The sequence below is a fragment of the Leucoraja erinacea genome, chromosome 3 (genome assembly GCF_028641065.1).
Source record: "Leucoraja erinacea ecotype New England chromosome 3, Leri_hhj_1, whole genome shotgun sequence".
Taxonomy (NCBI): Eukaryota; Metazoa; Chordata; class Chondrichthyes; order Rajiformes; family Rajidae; genus Leucoraja; species Leucoraja erinaceus.
In genome coordinates this window covers 95,383,171-95,402,406 of record NC_073379.1, presented here as the reverse complement: position 1 = coordinate 95,402,406, position 19,236 = coordinate 95,383,171, and the positions used below count along the sequence as shown (strand labels likewise).

The window sequence follows — 19,236 nt, the reverse complement described above, 5'->3', positions numbered from 1 at the left end:
AGAATGTGCAAACTCCACACAGACTGCGTCAGAGATCAGGATCAAAGCCAGGTCTCTGGCACTGTGAGGCAGCAGTTCTAGCAGCTGCGCCACTGTGCCACCTTTACATAGTGATTTATAAAGTGATTGTTGAACACCAAAAGATGTGAAATAGACAAACCATTTGAAAAGTACCTATGCTTGAACTGATGATGACCAAGCTCCACGTTTAGAAAATCAGAGCAAAAGGATGAACAAGATGTTGCATCCAGTGAAACACATGAGACTTCAAACAATGGATATCAAAGTTAAAGAATCTGAAGAAGCTTATGTTGAATCTTGTAAGGAATGAAAGAAGAAAAATCAGTGGTAAGGCTTTTGTTGGTCAATACGTAGTTTGGGAAATTCCGGAGCATTGTTCGCAAGCCATTAATGCTGCTTCTTTGTCAATTTCAAAAATGTCAACTTAAATGTTTCAAGGAAATTCGCAAAGCAGTGAACCTCAAGATTTCTAGTAAAATATTTCAAACTAACATATTCCTTCTCCATACCGTATGAACTCTTATCTCTGAAAAAAAATGAGCTTGGCATCATCCAATCACTCTTTATTTTCTTTCAGGTTCAGGTCCTGATTCAGATCCTTGGGGCCTGATCTACTGCTCAAGGAGAGTGGTTGATGTCAGTTGTGCCAATGCTGACACGTCCAAGTTCTATAGGAATTGGACTTTCATTTTTATTAATGCAGTCCTAATGCAGGAATATACACACGCGCGCACACACGCACACCTCCAATAGGGCTGCATTTATTTTTTATATTAAAATATACACCTACTCAGCATGAATATGGCTGTTATGACTATGAGTATGACGTTAACACTTCAGTGTATTATCTTTGAGACATTGGAAGAACTTTTAAGATTTGTGTAACTGATTAGTACTGCAACGACAAATCAAATACCTTTTTACAACTTGTAAACCGCTTTCCAATTTTCATTCCTTTCTTCAAGACAGGGAATAAGTGCCCTCCGTTATCTCATTCAAATGGAATTTCAGATGTATTAATCTGAATGCTGATCTGTCATAGATTGCATTGCAGCCCAATTTGCCCCTCATCTAAGCATTACGCACATAGACTTCCCAACAAGTACAGCAGAAAATTGTTGGGAATAAAAAACTCAAACCAGAATTTAGACTTTACTTTAGAGATTAGAGATACAGCGTGGTAACAGGCCCTTCGGCCCATCGAGTCCGCACCAACCCTGTAAATGAGCACTATCCTACACACCAGGGACAGAATTCAATTAACCTACAAGCTTGTATGTCTTTGGAATGTGGGAGGAATTCTCCCTTCCTATTCCTGGGAGGTAACTGTTATCATAGAAGTCTTATGATAACTGATATGATATATAACTACTGCCTTTCGTTAATACATGTCTACATGGTGACCCAAAAACTCTTTGTTCAGTGCTTACATACAGGGGATTCTTGTGAAGCAACTGACATTCATACTTTCATAGAAATGTAGTTATCTCCCATTTAAAATTTTCCAGTTAGCTCTACCCAAGTCAAGAAACAAAGAGAATGAATAAAAAATGTGTATTTTGGGCCTGATCTACTTTTAAGGAGACCCAATGTTGTCACCACTGACAATTTGTCCCATGAGAGAAACCAAGTAAAGGAAGAACACTCTAACAGTTGCTTTGGCTTATACCCCTAACCCTAACCCTGGAGATAGGGGGCGCCGTCCTGTATGGTATGGCTGCCCAGCCTGCAGCTGTTCGTTTTTTCACTCTTTTTATATTTTTAGTGCGTTTTAGTGTTTTGTTTTTGGAGTTCTAGTTTTTTTTTTATGTGAGGGGTGGGGGGGGGGGGGAGGAAGGGGGAAACTACTTTTCAGGGTCCCTACCTGGTCGACCCATCCTCGCGGCCTACCAGCGGGCCTAGAGCGGCGTTTCCTGAGGGGACCGCCCAGAACCTCGGCTTCGGCGGTCCACGGCTCAGGAGCGCTACTGCGGAGTGGAGCGGGCGATGCCTTGCCCAGGTTGCCGCGCAGGAACTCCAGTGAGCTGAGACCGCCGAGAAAAAGATCGCGGAGCTGGGGTTCTGTGGAGCGGCCAGCCGCGGGCGGCGGCGCTGATTTTAACATCGGGAGCCAGGGATGTCTCGCCGAGATCGCCAGTGGTGGAGCTCCATCCAGCGCGGCCTGTTGGCTTCAGAAGCCACGGTCTCCAGTAAGGAAGAGGCCGTTCCAGGTGTCCCATGCCGCTGAGAGGATTCTCCCGACGCCGAAGCACCATCACCCGGCAAGAACGGCCTGGAACATCGGGCCTCCGTAAAGGCAACTGTGGAGGCCTCAATAGGCCCAACTATGGGTGGACATGGGATGGGGACTGGATATTGTGCCTTCTCTCATAATGGGAACCATTGTGGGGGGATGTTTTTTATGTTTAAATCTCTTTATTATTGTTATGTCTGTATTCTTTCTTTTATGTGCTGCATTGGCAAGAAGCATTTCACTACACCTATGGTGTATGTGACCAATAATAACCTTTCAACCTTACCTGGGGTTAAGTCCAAGGACAATCCAATCTCCCTACCCCTGACATGGCAGAAACTCCCTTGCATTTCTTGGTTTCAAGGGACTAATTCATAACATATGGATGCTGAAAATAAAATAAATCTCGCAATTTCATACATGGGACCAGCCACGGAGCTGATTATGCATAGGATGATCCATTATTAAATTGCTACTGTTTATGATGTTCTCGGAACAATACTTCACAGAGACAAGCCGTTTGGCCCACAATTTGAACCTAATAAACAGACACAATGCTTAACATGCACCCCACTAAAAACGAATCAATATATCCTTACTAAAGGAAAAGCTTTTTTAAGTGAAAAGCTTTCTGACAAAGTTACAATGTTGGATGCATCACCTTGCTTAACTAAATGGAACATTATTTTGTTTGTTTTTTACTATCTAGACTTGGGGAAACAGATTGGGCTGATAGAGTTTTTCATGCATTCTTAAAACTCTTAAGAACCACAGTCCAGGTTATTTGCGCCGCCTGGAGCCCAATCTATGATGAAAAAGTCTTTATAAAACACCTCACCTGCAAATATAAATAATGTAAGTACTCTCAGCCCGGAAGCTGATAAAAAAACGCTACGTTAAGCCCCTGTCCCACTTTCCCGAATTCTCCCGAGTTTTCCCCTTGATTCAAACTCGGAGAATGTCTGTAGCGAGTCCGTAGCGAGTCCGTAGGAGTCCGTAGATATTTCATAGCGGCTCGTAATGCCAGCCGTAGGCACTCGGAGCACCAGGTAAAGTGCCTGTCCCACTTTCCCGGGTTACTCACGAATTCTCCCGAGTTTTCCCCTTGATTCAAACTCGGAGAATTACGGTAATAGCCAGCCGTAGGTACTCGGGGCTATTTTTTTTACTCGTGGACATTTTTCAACATGCTGAAAAAACGTCCCGACTTACCTGATGCCCCGAGTACCTACGGCTGGCATAACGAGCCACTACGAAATATCTACGGACTCCTACGGACTCGTTACGGACTCCTACGGACATTCTCAGAGTTTGAATCAAGGGGAAAACTCGGGAGAATTCGTGAGTAACTCGGGAAAGTGGGACCGGCCCTTTTTACACTGCTGACTTTGGATAGTTGCACCCATATCAGTTCTATTAAAGAGTATCCTTGGAAATAAACTACTTACTATTTTTACACAAAGATTGAAAAAGATTTGTGGCAAATTATTAATTAGGTCTCACTGTTGCCACAAAGCATCTGTGGGCCAGAAGACAAATTGTGTCATTACCTCATGCTATTCTAGCCCCACAACGAGGATATTTTGGCAGCAAACACAGAAAAATTGCCCTCCAGTGATGATCTGACCTACCTTACGTTCGAGAGGTGCTGGGTTCCACCTGATATTTCATTTGCAAATTCAGCCAATGTTCAGGATGAGGTAACCATGATCATTTGTGCACTTAAAATAAAATGCAATTCGTTTTCTAAAAATATTTTTAAAGGCCGTGCCCTTAAGAACGATAGCCTATAATTACATGCAGCAGGGTTTAAAATACCGACTAGCTGCAACAGTTCCATTCCTCTGTACACAAAGAAATGTAAAGTATTCAGTGGTTTCACTCAACTCAACCTTTGCTTTTGACATATTGTTCAGCTCATTCCCATTTGCTCTATCGAAAGAAGCTGTTAATCCTTTTAATTATGAACAGTATAACAGCTGCATTAAAAGACTGCAGACATAAAGTTATTAGAACAAGTTAGCCAGTGAACCAAGAATAGAGGGCAAAGAAAATTTAATTCATTAGTGTTTACAGGTTGAAGGTAATTAACAGAAACAGATTAATGGGTAACATCATCTACTGATGTTACAATAGGGTTTAGATGAATGTCAGTGATGCATAGTATCCCTTGTTGCCTTTATATACTTGGAATAGAATAAGAATGGAAACCTCAAACCACTAAAATAAAGAAGATCTGAAAATAATTCAGGATACTTCCAGAGAAATATGAACATCATCCTCGCCTCGTTAGTTCTGGAATTAATTATCCCTGTAATCTCCTGGTCAACCTCCCAACTCATACTTTACACAAACATTTACGCAGCCAAAACTCTTGTTCAAAACCTTGCTAGTTTCTTATCTCAGACCAAGTCTGGTTGAAAAATCACGCTGTGATCCCTGATCACAATGGCTCCTAATCTGGCGATATTCCCAATTTTAAGATCTTTATTGTTGTTTTCAAAGCCCTCTTTGGTAGTTAGGGATGTTGTACTCTCACCAACATCTACAGATGAATGAATTTATTGGCCAAGTATTCACATACAAGGAATTTGCCTTGTTGCTCCGCCCGCAAGTGACATCATGACATGCAGAGCAAAAGGAGGCTACAGATTTTTGGTTATTGAGTAGAGCTACTACTCGTGGAAAAAAACTGTTTTTATGTCTGGCTGTGGCAGCTTTGACAGTCCTGAGTCGCCTTCCAGAGGGAAGTGATTCAAAGAGTTTGTGGCCAGGATGAGAGGGGTCAGAGATGATCTTGCCCGCTCGCTTCCTGGCCCTTGCAGTGTACATTTCATCAATGGAGGGAAGGTTGCAGCCAACAACCTTCTCAGCTGATCGGACAATTCGCTGCAGCCTCCTGGTGTCGTGCTTGGTGGCTGAGCCAAACCAGACCAGGATGGAGAAGGTGAGAACAGACTCTTCGATGGCCGTATAGAATTGGACCATCATTGCCTGTGGCAGATTGTGTACAGCCTCTGTTGTACCTTTTTCACTGTGGAGTCGATGGTAGCCCCCCACTTAAGGTCCTTGGAGATGATTGTTCCCAGGAACTTAAAAGACTCTACTGATGTGACTGTGGTGTTGTTGATGGTGAGTGGGGTGAGGGGATGGGGAGCTCTCCTAAAGTCTACAATCAATTCCACTGTCTTAAGAGCATTGAGCTCTAGGTTGTTGCAATGGCACCAGGCTGCCAGCTGTGACACCGTAGGCAGATTCCTCCCCATCCTGGATCAGTCCAATCAGGATTGTGCCATCCGCAAACTTGAGAAGCTTGACAGAGGAGTCAGTGGAGGTGCAGTCATTGGTGTAGAGAGAGTGGAGGGGAGAGTACGCAGTCTTGCGGTGCTCCTATGCTGAGGGTTTGTGGGTCCGAGATGTGCTTTCCCAGCCTCACATGCTGCTTCCTGTCTGTGACTATCTTTAATCGGACTTTACTAGACTTAATATTGTATGTTACAGAACAAAGAAAAAGCCAATAACAAAGCAATTTGCTTAATTCCATTGTGAATATATTCTATTGGGGGGACAAAGTGATCAGCAAAGATTCAAATGAAGAATAGTGAATCATATCATGATGAAAGGAGATAGAGAGGTGCAAACATATTATAGCGATTTATTTTAAATTCAATCACTGTGGACTTAGCGTGCAAAAAAAGAAAAGAACGTACAGAAATGGACCTAAACATGATCAATACTTCTGTGTTAAAGAGCACACAGTAGGAGGTTGAACTGTCCTCTTCATAGATGATGCAGTTAAAGGTTGGGCTTAGAGCAGAAACATTAACAATTCCCATCTCTGTAACAACTATAAACTAAGACTGCACCCACTGGAAAACATCCCCTCAATGCCATTTTGGGGTAAATACTGTCTTGATATCAAAGCCATTAACTCTTACTTCTGTATTCAATTATTTTGAACAAAATTGTAATGAGATCCGGAACCAACTGCTCGAAGTGAACTATTCGCGTCTTCCCGAGTCATTGCCTGACCCGCTGATTTATTCCAGCACTTTCTTTGTTCCAGGTGAAAACTAGACTGAGCAGTGGCACTCGTTGTTTTAATCACCGAATCCACTGTCCTATTTGATAAAACCACTGACAACCTCACCCACCACTCTATTGATGGTTGAAAGTGGGCCAAGAGTAAGTAAAGCATTTAATGGCAGCACAGCAGGAGAATTGCTGCCTTACAATGCCAGAGACCCGGGTTCGATCCTGACTATAGACAATAGACAATAGGTGCAGGAGTAGGCCATTTGGCCCTTCGAGCCAGCACCATCATTCAATGTGATCATGGCTGGTCATCCCCAATCAGTACCCAGTTCCTGCCTTCTCCCCATATCCCCTTCTCCCCATATCCTCTATGTTTAAGAGCCCTATCTAGCTCTCTCTTGAAAGTACCCAGAGAACCGGCCTCCACTGCCCTCCGAGGCAGAAAATTCCACAAACTCACGACTCGCTATGTGAAAAAGTGTTTCTTCATCTCCGTTCTAAATGGCTTACCCCTTATTCTTAAATTGTGGCCCCTGTTCTGGACTTCCCCAACATCGGGAACATGTTTCCTGCCCCTAGCGTGTCCAAACCCTTAATAATCTTATATGTTTCAATAAGATCCCCTCTCATCATCGACGGGTGCTGTCTGTACGTTCTCCCTGTGACTCGCGTGGGTTTGCTCCGAGATCTTTGGTTTCCTCCCACAATCCAATGTCGTACAGGTTTGTAGGATAATTGGTTAGGTATAAATGTAAATTGTGCCTAGTGTGTGTAGGATAGTATTAATGTGCGGAGATTGCAGGTCGGTGCGGAACCGGTGTGGGCTGAAGGGCCTGTTTCCACGATGTATCTCTAAAACTAAAAACCAAAACAAAGTAAATGCTTAGTTTGGATTTGTCTTGCATGTTGTGGACTGGACGTAGCTGTGCAGTGTTTCACAATATGGAATAGAAGATGATATTGTAGCTATTTCAGAAAGAACCAGCTAGGGATGTGTTTTATCCAGGGATATTATTGGATTTATCTGCTTCAGGTGAAGCAGTTAAATCTAAATTATTAGATATTTTTATCTTTCTACAATGTGAAAGGTAGAGATATTTGTAACAAACATATGGCTTCTCACAGCTAAAAATGGCATAGCAAATATTACCAAATATTTAATCGGATTTATATATATACATTTACTGTAGATCCTAGCCAAAACGGAGCAGAAATAGAACCAAAATTTAGCAGAGGATTCATGCATTGCTAGGCCAGTTTGGTCAAGTCTGTGTTTCTGTAAACAAGCTGCTGAATGGTGCCAGTAAGTCTAGGTCCCAGATCAATGTTGCAGATATGAAATGTATGAGTATCTCTTCAATTGACAGGATGAATGAGATTTTTGCAGAGGACCTCCAAAGTAATATAAATGCAGGAAGTTGACTGGGATTACTGCAAAAGGATTGTAAATAATGTAAATAATGTTGTGAGACAGTTACCCTGCTGTTTGTTGATTGGCCAAACTGTTAAGCCCTGGCAGGTTTGTTTGAGTTCCAGGGTAAATGTTGCATTATTCAGTTAAGTTAGCTTCCTTCCAGAAGCTTCTCCTGGAAACAATGTATGGGAGACTCTGTAATTGGTTTGGGGAACGGTCAATAATGTATTGATGTAATTAATATGTTTGATTGGATTGTAAAGAGACTACCGCTGTGTAGTTCGGCCCATCAAAGTTCATGGACCTATAAAAGGTGGCTCCATCTTCGATCGAGGTCGATCTTCTGGAAGTGCGATTGAGACTGCGTGACCTTTTCGAGTGTTTCTGCTTGCACGAGACTGAAGGGCTTGAACAGGCAGAGACAAGGATCGAACCCGCGGTGGTTTAGGTATCGTATAGGGGAATTTGCTGTTCAATCTAAAAATAAAGTTTAGTTGTTCCAGTGCTTGTCTCAGTGTTTTTTCACTGAACTAGACTGGAGGGTAAGCTTGAGAAGAGTGTATTTACAGTACTAAGGCTTGGAAAAAGTACATTATCAAGTTCAAATCAAGGGACAAGGAACCATTAAATTACAGACAATAAAGGGGAAACAAAGGGCCTGGCCAAGACTCTGTTGGAAGAACAGTGTCCACGTCTCACATACACGATGTTAACCCTAACCCTAAGGAATCATGAAAAAGTGGACTCCAGTAACAGTGATAGATTGGTGAAATGCCTCCTGGACCATATTAGGTTTATAAATCTTGGAATAATTCAGACAAAACCAATTTAAAATCTCAAATCATGATGCTTCATTGGTTGCAACTAAATAATTGCCAAATTCTACCACTGTACCTTCTTGAGAGACATTATGAGAGTTCTTGGGCTGCATAGATAAGGTAGACAGTTAGAACTGTGTGGAAATGTCAAAGACTAGAGGGCATAGCTCTAAAGTGAAAGGGGCAAAATTTATCGGATATGTGCAGGGTTAGTTTTTCCTTCACAGGTGGGCGGTGAGTGCCTGGAAAATGATGCCACTGGTAGTGGTAGTGGTAGAGGCATATACACTATAGAGGTACTACAATAGTGTTTAGAAAGCTTTCAGATAGACACGAGGATATGCAGGGAATGGAGAAGTATGGATTATCTGCAGCCAGATGGGATTAGTTTAGATGGCATCCCATTCAGCACAAACATTGTGGGCTGACGGACCTGAACTTAACTTTTCTATGTTTATGCTCTATCTGTTCAATGTAGCTCTGAACTAGTTTTTTTTTACGATTACATAGTTGTACAGTGTTGATGCAGATAACCTGAACACAAAAGAAAAACAAAATCATCAGCTGCAAGAATATTTGAAACAATATGTTAAAGCAGTCTTGTTAAATAGCAATAGATTCCACTAATGGTAATAGCAATGTGTTGAAAAAATGTAAATACCTTCCATGACAGAACACGAAATCCTTATTTTTAAAAGGTCATTAAAACTGCCTTAATAAAAGCTGTCTGGTTTAAACCAGTCTACTCCTGAAAGCTGTCATTTAATATAATAGTTGACATTCAAATCCTACAGTAGACTGTGAGTATTTGCTATTGTATTACTGTAACTAAAATGACAAAAGCCCACATACTGTAGAGTTTTCAATCTTTTGACAATTTAAATTAAATGGGATTTCAGATTCTGTCTATTATTTTATTTTGTATTTGAAGAAAGACATTTGTTCATCTCTTTCTCTCACAAGGCTTTCTATTTTTAGTATTTAAATGCAAAATAAATGGTCTGCCTTATGTCACTGTCTCTCTGTTGAAGCATTGTTCTTGAAAAAAAAATCAATACAGCGTTTATAATCGTTTCTTCACTAAATCCATAACAGCTTGATGCCTGAAAGTGGGTTTAATCCCACATCCATATACACAAGAAACCTTGAATATCTGCCTAGCAAGTGAATGGGCCTCAGTCAGTGCCCACCAACACTGTTGATATCGTAGGCGTGTGGTTCAATAGGAAGCAACATGAGCACCATTGGATCTGTACGTTCTTATCAGAAACCAACAACATAGCTTTAGCCTTTCCGCCTTCCCTCCTCAACTCCCTAGCTAACTCATCCCTTCCCACCCAAACCGCCCCCTCCCCAGGTACCTTCCCCTGCAACTGCAGAAGATGCAACACCCGTCGCTATATCTCCTCCCTCGACTCTGTCCATGGACCCAACAGTCCTTTCAGGTTAGGCAGAGGTTCACTTGCACCTCCTCCAACCTCATCTACTGTATCCGTTGTTCAAGATGTGGACTCTTATACATTGACGAGACCAAACGCAGACTGGGCGATCGTTTCGTGGAGCACCTTCTCTCAGCCCGAGTGAACCAACCTGATCTCCCGGTTGCTGGACGCTATAATTATCTTTCCCATTCCTACACAGACCTTTCTGTTCTCAGTCTCCTCCATTGTCAGAGTGAGACTAAATGCAAATTGGAGGAACAGCATCTTATATTTTGCTTGGGCAGCTTCCAGCCCAGTGGTATGAATATTGATTTCCCTCACTTCTGGTAGCCCCGGCATTCCCTCTCTCTATCCCTCCCACACCTAAGTCGCACTAGCTTCTTATTTTCACCCTACAAACAGCTTACAATGGTCTTTTTCCTTTATCATCGGTACCTTTTACATATCTTTCACTTATTGTTCTTTATCTCTCCACATCACCATCTATATCTCGTTTCCCTTGTCCCTAACCAGTCTGAAGAAGGGTCTCGACACGAAACATCATCCATTCCTTCTCCCCGAGATGCTGCCTGGCCCGCTGAGTTACTCCAGCTTTATGTGTCAATATTTGGTTTAAACCAGCATCTGCAGTTCCTTCTTAAACATAACTTTGGTTACATTTTGCATTGTACATACAAGATACTCGTTCAAAATCATAACAAAGAATTGCAAGTTTAGTGTTGTATATTATTGTCACGTGTATCGAGGTACAGTGGAAGTCTTGGCCATTCCTTCTTCTCCCCTCTCCCATCGGGCAAAAAGTATGGACGTGTGAAAACACTCTGCGGCTCGGAGGTCCCAAATCAGAGCTTTCTTACCGGAGACCGCGGCTTCAGGATGTTGTAGGCTGCAGGCCGGCGTTTGGAGCTCTTCTCTGACTATCCCCAGCGAGGGATCCCGCTCCGGATGGTAAGTCCACTCCGTGCCTGCGGCTAGAAGCTCCGCTGACCACGGCTTCAGGATGTTATAGGCCGTGGGCCACTGGTCGGAGCTCTTCTCCGGGGATCCCCAACACGGGATCCCAGGTTCCGGACACCGCGCCCGCAGCTAGAAGCTCCGCAGACCGCGGCTTCAGGATGTAACAGTCCGTGGGCCAGCGATCGGAGCATTCCCTCCTGGCGATCTCGGCAAGGGCTCGCCCGCTTCGCGATGAAAAGTCCACGCTGCACCCGCTGCTGAAACTCCAGGCCCGACTCCGGGAAAAGCCGCTCCAATCCATGGTGTTAAGCCACGAGGGAGGCCACATGGAAAAAGTTGCCTCTCCATGGAGGAGGCGACCGAAAGCGGTTCCCCCCTGTCCCCCCCTCACCACCCCCCACACAAGACACACCAAGAAACACTAAAACAAACATTTGTACACTAAAAAATACAAAAAAAGTAGAAATAACAAACACGCTGTTGGGAGGGCGGCCGTCTCACAGCGCCCCCACTGGCCAATAGATTATCATGACCTAGATTATCATGATAATGTAAGAATGGTGCAGATTATTCCCTCGGCCAGACTGGAAATGTAAGAATGGAACCATTTGGAACAACGGTGATGAAAGAGCTCGGGGTGACTCACGTGCCAGACTACAAAAGGCTGATGCACACCTCATCAGCCGGCACTTACACTAGGAATTCAGGTTAGAAATTCCTGGGGATCTTACCAGGGAAAATGTTTTGGATTTCAAACAACTCCATCATTATCTTGCCAAAAAAGGCCAATATCACCAAGGATCATTTTGTTTTAAGGTGAGGTTTTGCGCAGCAGCATGACCCATCCTCTTTGCCCAACTCTTCCAAGCCAAGCACTTACAACTACACTATGAAGGGCCCTAATGCCAAGCTATTAGTACCCATGCAGACCAGTTCTATGTTATCCACTCCCTACCCACAAGTGTTAATTCTCCACAGAAAACTTCTACAATTACTAAGCTGATGAACAATGCCTTCACTTTTACTTTCAATGGCCTTGTTTCCAATGAAATTGTACCATCTTCCTTCATTCTAATATGACGTTAAGCTTCAACTCCCTCCGACAAATCAATTTCCTAGTTTAGAATCTCTTTGGAAGGCAAAGTGATGGCTGGTTTCTTTTCTGCACAGAGAGAAGCCAACAGTTTGCATTTCAGACAAGTTCCACGCACTGTTGCAGTGGGCAGGAAGTTTAGGGTTAACATGAGGGCGCACTTCTTTACTCAGTGATTGGTAGCTGTGTGGAATGAGCTTCCAGTGGAAGTGGTGGAGGCAGGTTCGATTTTATCATTTAAAAATAAATTGGATAGGTATATGGACTGGAAAGGAATGGAGGGTTATGGTCTGAGTGCAGGTAGATGGGACTAGGTGAGAGTAAGTGTTCAGCACGGACTGGAAGGGCAGAGATGGCCTGTTTCCATGATGTAATTGCTATATGGTGATATGGTTATATGGTCTGGGAGCCACTTCAAATTTACTGACTGTCTTAATTGAACACATCTCTGCTGATGGAAGGACGGAAGCAAAGAATTTCTGATGAGTAACGTCTGACAATGTTATATTAAAACTCAAAAGTGTAAGGAAATTGATTTGCCACTATGAGAATGTTCCTCAAGTATTATGGGTCACCAACAAGACTGAGAAAATTGTTCCTTCAGAGCCAAGTTGCTCAATGGGCAGGCAAAATGAGGGCAGAGGCAAATGCACCTAAAATAAATAGTAAGATTAAACGAGAACTTACCCGTTTGAAGTTTGATCTTTATTTTATGAGAAGCAACGTTGAGGGATTACGTGAAGACCCCGCCCAGTACGCATGCGTGTCAATCTTCAAAGCAGCAGTGTGAAATCACAGATAACAGTTATTGAACTGAACATAGTAAGATAAGAGAACCATAATACCAGTTGAACTTTATGATAGAGGGCTGGGAGCAGAGGGCACGTAATCCCTCAACGTTACTCCTCATAAAATAAAGATCAAACTTCAAACTGATAAGTTCTCGTTTAATCTTACTATTTTACTTCGGAATCACGTGAGTGACTACGTGAAGATTTTAAAGCTCTGTGATTTCATGCCGTGTAACCGAGTCCAGGCGTCATACACTGCATGAGTAGGCCAATGATCAGTGAACATTAAGAATGCATTCAGACATGACATAGATATAGACATGTTGATGCTATTAATGAATAATAGTGGCAATAGTAACCTCCCTCAACCTGGAGGAAGTATGAACCATACCTAACATAGAGTTGGCAAATACCCCTGATCTGGCAATAGGTTTATTTTGAATATTTGGACAGATCAATAGTTTGACCATCCTGCAACCGCTAGGATGTGGTCCATCCCTGCTGCTGAGGTATAGCGGTCCTGGTGGAGTGAGACTCAATGTCAATGTACACTCCTGTATATGCCAGACCCATATAACCATCTGGAGAAGGTTCGTAGTGATATCTTCTAACAAGATTTTATGTAACTAATAATATTGCTGTCAGTCTATATGGCTTAGGAACCTTGACATACTGGTGTAGATGCGTGATCACACGCAACCCAAGGTCCATGGGATATGCAACATCTAGTTTGGTCTTGTGTCCCTGTCTAATCTGCTTGACTAATCATAAACAAAACATGTTATTATAGCCCACAGATATGATCATCCTATCCAGTGTTGCAATGACTGGACCCATAGCGCTGTACTCAGTGCCATGGCGTAATCACTAGTACGTGAGTATGACCATGGACAGGGATGTTGCTGGTGCCCATCGGTGAAGTGACGTAGTACAATGTTAACAACCCATATCTCTGCGTCCCTAAACCTGGGAGGTTTTAGGCTGACGATACCTTCATATTCTGGATATCAGAGGGTGAAACCGGACAGAGTGGTTTATGTACTCCTCAGCCAAATGATTAGGAGGTACTTAAGGCACAGTAATGGAATAGTAACTTAATGTTATAATCCCATAAAACTGAATTTTAATGTGTCAGTCATCCGTGCCGAGTTAAACATAAGGAAGCATAAACAATGCTTCCCATCTCCTATGCAGATTGCTGCTATTTGGTGCTATCCCTGCAATCTGTAGTGAGCACTCTTAACGCTTATGGTTTGACAACCCGAGCCGCAGAAACGATCTCTCAGAGTCTGTAAGTCTATGAATTGATTATATCATGTAGAGGATGGTTTCAACATCACAACTGAACCAGCATCTTTTTATCCGGAATTAACCATGTAAGGTTTTATGTTAATTCTTCGCCTCAGCAGGAGCCATAGGTGTATAACCCAGGCAGGCACTATGAAAACCCGGAAGCGGGAATCTTGCTGAATTTTGCAAGACCCGTCTATTGAGGCCAAATGGAGGAAGACATAAAAGAACATTCCTTCCTAGTGTAGCGAGAATGCACCCTTCGCCACTGTATGCCTCGTTCACTGTTGATTGAAACTGGATGCAAGCAACTCAATAGTTAGTGTTCTATCAATCCACATTGTCATTAAATACTTTGTGATCACACATTCATTCTGTGTTGTCATTGATTTTGCATAATAATACACCAGTGCTAAATGCGGTTTGGTAAAACTATCACCGGATACTTTGATTTGATTGTACCTTTGTGATTAACATATACCACCACCAAAGTGTATCACCTTGGACTTGTGCATGCCGTATATGCATATCCACACACCCTTTAATGCACAGAATGCACCTGGTGTCCATTGGCAGTTGATACCATGACTGAACACTTGATAACTCATGCTAATCCCATCTGCCTCCGTAACTAGAGATGGTATTAGTAAATTACCCATCTTTGGGCAATAGCATCAGTTTGGAAATGACTGAAGATTTACGGATAAGAGGTTTTAGTGGAGCAAAGCTGTCCATCATTGTGACTTTGATTGTTTCAGCTAAAAATAGCAGAGGTCTAATTTTTTGTCTCAGAGCTGATCCCAGACCAATAAATGGATGATTGTATCCCAATAATCAATAGTTTCAGTTGGTATCAACTTAATTTAAATTTAACTGGACAGGTGAGAACCAATTCCTCAAATATAGCTATGTGGCTGATAAGGCTAATTTAGTAAAATACAGTATGTTCAATATCATCCAGATTGGCCATGCTACTTATTTGTTAGCTCTGTGCAGCCGAAGCACTGATAGTAGTGATTTGGTAAATAATCTGGAAACTGGAGTTAGCCCATTTTGTAACGCTACTGAGTGTATCGTTGCCTCATCCAGTTAAATTTCAAATATCTTCAACCCTGTGAGCGGAAATGATCACATGGAAGTTATTCAGAAAAGTCTATACTGTACATGCGGGTTGAGGCTGTTGACAATGATCAGTCCACATCCCATTCTTGTGAGCCTTGTCTTGAAAGGCAACTCCAACCATACCTGTGTGCAGTATAAACTAATCTAGTGTTATCCCAAACCAGTGTAAATATTCAAACCAGTTTAATATTACCAACTTGTATCCGTGACAGGAGACATCATCGATGAGGTTCCATACCTTTATCCGAATGGAAGGACTTATGCAACCCGACCCAGGAGCTGCCTCAAACATGTGTGCATGATTTTACATCTGCTCCTGGGAGGTAGAGGAGCTCGAGTACGAGGTTGGCGCATCTTCCAGGAAGGCCGTTCTGGGCTGTGGCCTAAACAAGACCTTTGTCCTGGTTGTACGGCCTTCAAGCTTTCACCAGCTTCAGTTCATCGTGGTTTGCTGGTGGGTGCGTAGGGGTGCTGCCGTCGAAGATGTGAGGTCTTGTGTGATGATGTGGCCTTCCTGAACCCGACGGCCACTCGTCGAGCTCCTGCTGCTGGTAGTGTTGTTCCTGCACCCTCTGCACACTTGGGGTTTCTTCAGCCAAACACCTGTCTTCAGAGTCAGCCCAGATGTGACTCCTAATGCTCCCCTCTGTCGAGGGAGATGCATTATGCAGCCCTCAATAAGTTGCTGCCATGGGCGTCCCAGGACCCCCTGGTGACTAGACTCCATATACCGGAGCATGTCACATTGGAGCTTCTGATCCATCAACTGCTCCATGTGGGATATGCGATCACAGTAGCTCCCGCCGGCGGTGAGTCTTCACAGCCCGACTCGTCCGAGTCTTCAGCCTGTCCCAACTTCTGTTTAGTTTCCCACCAGTATGAGGTGTCGATTCCGACTGTGCAGGTGCCAGGTCGGAGACTGCTGATCAATAGCGATCCAGGTGCAGTCTACAGCTGCTGACAGCTGCTGCAGTCAGCCTGGATGCGGTCCATTCCTGTAACATATTCTCACAAAATAGCACAAAACGACCTTCGAATTTACCTGCATGTCCTTTTTAAACCTTCTGCTGCGGGGCAACTCTCCTCCCGAGCCTGGTCTCGTGGTCGTGGTTTGTTACAGCTGGGGTTACTCTGTGGTCCTTGTAGAAAGGCTTCCATTGCGGGTTATTTCTCCCCCAAACTTTTTCTCCGCGGTCCCTTATAACAGGGCTTCTCTACGATGTTCTCCAGTTGGGGCTTTCTTTCCCCCCCCCCATCCTCCTCGATCTGGGTATCCCCGCAGTAACTGCAGCCGGGATATCCCCGCGATTTACCCTATCAAAGGGATAGCCGCGATTTACAAAGTAGGGGGGTAGGGTATCCTGCTTCGGGGGGGGGGGTATATGAAGCCGCTGGTTTAACTGCCAGCGGCACAGTAGGTGACTTACTGCCGTCCACTCCTCGCATCCCGCAGTCTACGGAGCGGGTTCTCAGGTCGCTCCCCGTATTCCGCGGTCTCCGGAGCGGCTGTCCAGGTGTCCCCCCCAGCACCAATATGAAGCCGCTGGCACCACCGCCAGCAGCTCGAAGGCGAATCCACCGCCGTCCGCTCCCCGCTTCCAGCGGTCTCCCGAGTGGATTCTCCACCAATAGGAAGCCGCTGGTTCTACTGCCAGTGGCTCAAAGGTGAATCCACCATTGCTCGCTACCCGCATTCTGCGGTTCCGAGCGTCTAGGTCCGTGGACTGGATTCCCCGTGACCTAAGTAGAGGTTCCTGCAAGAAGATTAAAAAAAAACTTACCTCAGGTCTGTTGCTGGCAGGAGAATCACGTTCACCCTGCCAGTCGTCATGCAATGCGATAGACGATATGACACGCATGCGTACTGGACGGGGTCTTCACGTAGTCACTTACGTGACTCCGAAGTAAAATTGCAACTAAATTCCCATTTCATCTTCTGATGTGAGAATTAATCATCAGCAGAGCTGCACAATGACACTATTGCTCCAAATCTCTGATCTACATAATATTAGACTGGCTCCAGCTCAGCAGTGATGTCCTGTAGTTTAGGTCATGAATTTTTAAGAGCCAGTATTATGTATCATTGCCTCTGATACTCCAAGGAATTACCACGATTGAGCACTCAAAATTTATCAGATATAACCCATATGAGGTGGAGTAGAGTCAGTCTCCCCCTTCAGATTCAAGTACTTCATACAATTTACTCAGAATGAATCAAACATTTGATCGTATCTCATACAAAGGGAAACTTTCATTGGCCTGGTCATTTGGTACTCTGGAAGCCTTGTAAACTTACTATGCGGGATACTTCGGTGCAAACATGCCTTTGGGTGCAAACATAAATCTTCTTGTTTTGGTTTTGTGGATTTTGTTATTGAAACATCAAAAAGATCTGGTTTCCACAATGTCTGCATTCAGTGGTATTCTGCATTCTATCATCCGGGCTTGTATTCACTGGAGTTTAGATAGGCTTGTATTCACTGGAGTTTAGAAGGACGACGGGAAATCTTATAGAAACATAAAATTATAAATGGACTGGACAAGCTAGATGCATGAAAAATGTTCCCTATGTTGGGCGAGTCCAGAACCAGGGGCCACAGTCATAGAATAAAGGGGAGGTCATTTAAAACAGAGGTGAGAAAAAACTTTTTCTCCCAGAGAGTTGTGAATTTATGGAATTCCCTGCCACAGAGGGCAGTGGAGGCCAAATCACTGGATGGATTTAAGAGAGTTAGATAGAGCTCTCGTGGCTAGTGGAGTCAAGGGATATGGGGAGAAGGCAGCCATGGGTTATTGCTAGGGGACGATCAGCCATGATCACAATTAATGGCGGTGCTGGCTCGAAGGGCCGAATGGCCTCCTCCTGCACCTATTTTCTATGTTTCTATGTTTCTATCCCTGCGATGATTCACGCCCATGTCAAATTATCACAACATATATTTTGAGGCACAAGTTTATACAAAGCACTTGAAAATGGCATGTAGGCCTTTAACTTACAAGCATATTGCTAAAGCCTCTCGCTCAGCAGCCCCAAAGATTTAGTGGTCTTTGGGCTTTGTAGACATTTTTAGAGTTTAAAATGGTGCTGTTTTATTCAGTTGTCAAAACATTTAATTGGAGTCCATTACATTGCTGTCAACTTTTTCATGTTAAGCCTATAGGGGCTGCCTACATTGGCCAGTGAATAGGTTATTTGATTAGCTTCATTTGGAACTGTCCGTCTGGCAATAATTGCATAAATTATGGTCCCTGGATCTCTCTTTTCTGCCTTTGGCTAATCATCTTGTTCGCATTAACTGATAATTCTCTATAATCATCTCAAATAAATGATATCATGACATGGAACGTGGAAAGGAGGGAAAGGAATCTTGGATTACAGGGATGAAAATGACCAGGACTTTGCTGTCAGGATGGAGAGGAGGGAATGAATCTTTGGAAAGGTGTTAAGAAAATAAACATAGGAAGCTTCGGTCCATTTCAGCAGAGTGGAAGCAATTGTTTGTGGCTCTTGGCAGGATTAGAATGAGCATTGGAATTTAGAGAAGAAAAATAAGACTGGGTAGAAAATTAAAAAATAAAATGATGTGAAAAGTGGATTGCCTTATGTCATGAGGACTACAGCTCACTGTAACGTTATATTCTGCACTGTTTGTTGTCTCTTTTACACTACCTATGATTTTCCTGGATAGCACAGAGCAAAGTTCTTCACTGTATCTCGGTACATCTGACGAGAATAAACCAATACCCAAATTGCTAACAGTAGAGTTGAGGCCAACACGTTTCTGCATTGCTACTTTTTATCTAAGAACTATATTTAAAAAGTCAGACGACGCAAATTTGAGAATGCCATCTGTAGGTCCACAAGAATTCTACTCCCTACTCAGACATAGAATAACAGTAAACAAGGGGGCGCCGTCCAGTATGGCTGCTCTGACAGCAGCTGTTTGTACTTTTCACCCCTTTTTTGTTTTTAGTGTCTTAAAAGTTTTGTTTTGGAGGTTAGTTTTTTTTGGGGGGTGG

General features: G+C 43.4%; 1 long non-coding RNA gene across 1 annotated transcript; it reads left to right on the top strand.

Moving 5' to 3' along the window:
- Positions 1–11,690: 11,690 nt before the first annotated feature.
- Positions 11,691–14,460, top strand: LOC129694006 (uncharacterized). The gene is made up of 2 exons (XR_008722942.1): positions 11,691–13,234; positions 13,266–14,460. It is a non-coding gene; the product is annotated as an uncharacterized LOC129694006 (long non-coding RNA).
- Positions 14,461–19,236: the final 4,776 nt, after the last annotated feature.